This window comes from Hippocampus guttulatus, unplaced genomic scaffold, assembly GCF_054856545.1.
Source record: "Hippocampus guttulatus isolate MCC_2025c unplaced genomic scaffold, RoL_Hgut_1.0 HiC_scaffold_56, whole genome shotgun sequence".
In the NCBI taxonomy this organism is placed as follows: domain Eukaryota; kingdom Metazoa; phylum Chordata; class Actinopteri; order Syngnathiformes; family Syngnathidae; genus Hippocampus; species Hippocampus guttulatus.
In genome coordinates, this window is record NW_028233915.1 from 43,865 (window position 1) to 47,500 (window position 3,636).

The window sequence follows — 3,636 nt, forward strand, 5'->3', positions numbered from 1 at the left end:
CGGGCACGCACGCTCGCCGGGCCGGCCCGCTATTATTGAACTCTCACGCCTGCAAGGAGGCCTTTTTCCCGGGCACGCACGCTCGCGGAGCCGGCCCGCTATTATTAAACTCTCACGCCTGCAAGGAGGCCTTTTTCCCGGGCACGCACGCTCGCCGGGCCGGCCCGCTATTATTAAACTCTCACGCCTGCAAGGAGGCCTTTTTCCCGGGCACGCACGCTCGATGAGCCGGCCCGCTATTATTAAACTCTCACGCCGGCCAAGAGGCCTTTTTCCCGGCCACGCACGCTCGCGGAGCCGGCCCGCTATTATTAAACTCTCACGCCTGCAAGGAGGCCTTTTTCCCGGGCACGCACGCTCGCCGGGCCGGCCCGCTATTATTAAACTCTCACGCCGGCCAAGAGGCCCTTTTCCCGGGCACGCACGCTCGATGAGCCGGCCCGCTATTATTAAACTCTCACGCCGGCCAAGAGGCCCTTTTCCCGGGCACGCACGCTCGCCGAGCCGGCCCGCTATTATTAAACTCTCACGCCGGCCAAGAGGCCTTTTTCCCGGCCACGCACGCTCGCGGAGCCGGCCCGCTATTATTAAACTCTCACGCCTGCAAGGAGGCCCTTTTCCCGGGCACGCACGCTCGATGAGCCGGCCCGCTATTATTAAACTCTCACGCCTGCAAGGAGGCCTTTTTCCCGGGCACGCACGCTCGCCGGGCCGGCCCGCTATTATTAAACTCTCACGCCGGCCAAGAGGCCCTTTTCCCGGGCACGCACGCTCGATGAGCCGGCCCGCTATTATTAAACTCTCACGCCGGCCAAGAGGCCCTTTTCCCGGGCACGCACGCTCGCCGAGCCGGCCCGCTATTATTAAACTCTCACGCCGGCCAAGAGGCCTTTTTCCCGGCCACGCACGCTCGCGGAGCCGGCCCGCTATTATTAAACTCTCACGCCTGCAAGGAGGCCCTTTTCCCGGGCACGCACGCTCGATGAGCCGGCCCGCTATTATTAAACTCTCACGCCTGCAAGGAGGCCTTTTTCCCGGGCACGCACGCTCGCCGGGCCGGCCCGCTATTATTAAACTCTCACGCCGGCCAAGAGGCCCTTTTCCCGGGCACGCACGCTCGATGAGCCGGCCCGCTATTATTAAACTCTCACGCCGGCCAAGAGGCCCTTTTCCCGGGCACGCACGCTCGCCGAGCCGGCCCGCTATTATTAAACTCTCAGGCCCGCTATTATTAAACTCTCACGCCGGCCAAGAGGCCCTTTTCCCGGGCACGCACGCTCGATGAGCCGGCCCGCTATTATTAAACTCTCACGCCTGCAAGGAGGCCTTTTTCCCGGGCACGCACGCTCGCTGAGCCGGCCCGCTATTATTAAACTCTCACGCCGGCCAAGAGGCCCTTTTCCCGGGCACGCACGCTCGCCGAGCCGGCCCGCTATTATTAAACTCTCACGCCGGCCAAGAGGCCTTTTTCCCGGGCACGCACGCTCGCCGAGCCGGCCCGCTATTATTAAACTCTCACGCCGGCCAGGAGGCATTTTTCCCGGGCACGCACGCTCGCCGTGCAGGCCCGCCATTTGCCTACCACACCGCCGTCTGGCGGACACCAAGCGGTACCGCCGACCCCTCCCGTTGAAAATGAATGGGGGATTTTTTTTCAATCCCCCAAGCCGGCCAAGAGGCCTTTTTCCCGGGCACGCACGCTCGATGAGCCGGCCCGCTATTATTAAACTCTTACGCCTGCAAGGAGGCCTTTTTCCCGGGCACGCACGCTCGCCGAGCCGGCCCGCTATTATTAAACTCTCACGCCTGCAAGGAGGCCTTTTTCCCGGGCACGCACGCTCGATGAGCCGGCCCGCTATTATTAAACTCTCACGCCGGCCAGGAGGCATTTTTCCCGGGCACGCACGCTCGCCGTGCAGGCCCGCCATTTGCCTACCACACCGCCGTCTGGCGGACACCACGCGGTACCGCCGACCCCTCCCGTTGAAAATGAATGGGGGATTTTTTTTTACAATCCCCCAAGCCGGCCAAGAGGCCTTTTTCCCGGGCACGCACGCTCGATGAGCCGGCCCGCTATTATTAAACTCTCACGCCGGCCAAGAGGCCCTTTTCCCGGGCACGCACGCTCGATGAGCCGGCCCGCTATTATTAAACACTCACGCCTGCAAGGAGGCCTTTTTCCCGGGCACGCACGCTCGCCGGGCCGGCCCGCTATTATTAAACTCTCACGCCGGCCAAGAGGCCTTTTTCCCGGGCACGCACGCTCGATGAGCCGGCCCGCTATTATTAAACTCTTACGCCTGCAAGGAGGCCTTTTTCCCGGGCACGCACGCTCGCCGAGCCGGCCCGCTATTATTAAACTCTCACGCCTGCAAGGAGGCCTTTTTCCCGGGCACGCACGCTCGATGAGCCGGCCCGCTATTATTAAACTCTCACGCCTGCAAGGAGGCCTTTTTCCCGGGCACGCACGCTCGCAGAGCCGGCCCGCTATTATTAAACTCTCACGCCGGCCAGGAGGCCTTTTTCCCGGGCACGCACGCTCGCCGTGCAGGCCCGCCATTTGCCTACCACACCGCCGTCTGGCGGACACCAAGCGGTACCGCCGACCCCTCCCGTTGAAAATGAATGGGGGATTTTTTTTTCAATCCCCCAAGCCGGCCAAGAGGCCTTTTTCCCGGGCACGCACGCTCGATGAGCCGGCCCGCTATTATTAAACTCTCACGCCGGCCAAGAGGCCCTTTTCCCGGGCACGCACGCTCGATGAGCCGGCCCGCTATTATTAAACGCTCACGCCTGCAAGGAGGCCTTTTTCCCGGGCACGCACGCTCGCCGGGCCGGCCCGCTATTATTAAACTCTCACGCCGGCCAAGAGGCCTTTTTCCCGGGCACGCACGCTCGCCGGGCCGGCCCGCTATTATTAAACTCTCACGCCTGCAAGGAGGCCTTTTTCCCGGGCACGCACGCTCGCCGTGCAGGCCCGCCATTTGCCTACCACACCGCCGTCTGGCGGACACCAAGCGGTACCGCCGACCCCTCCCGTTGAAAATGAATGGGGGATTTTTTTTCAATCCCCCAAGCCGGCCAAGAGGCCTTTTTCCCGGGCACGCACGCTCGCCGGGCCGGCCCGCTATTATTAAACGCTCAGGCCGGCCAAGAGGCCCTTTTCCCGGGCACGCACGCTCGCAGAGCCGGTCCGCTATTATTAAACGCTCACGCCTGCAAGGAGGCCTTTTTCCCGGGCACGCACGCTCGCCGGGCCGGCCCGCTATTATTAAACTCTCACCCCTGCAAGGAGGCCTTTTTCCCGGGCACGCACGCTCGCGGGGCCGGCCCGCTATTATTAAACTCTCACGCCGGCCAAGAGGCCCTTTTCCCGGGCACGCACGCTCGCCGAGCCGGCCCGCTATTATTAAACTCTCACGCCTGCAAGGAGGCCCTTTTCCCGGGCACGCACGCTCGATGAGCCGGCCCGCTATTATTAAACTCTCACGCCTGCAAGGAGGCCTTTTTCCCGGGCACGCACGCTCGCGGGGCCGGCCCGCTATTATTAAACGCTCAGGCCGGCCAAGAGGCCCTTTTCCCGGGCACGCACGCTCGATGAGCCGGCCCGCTATTATTAAACGCTCAGGCCGGCCA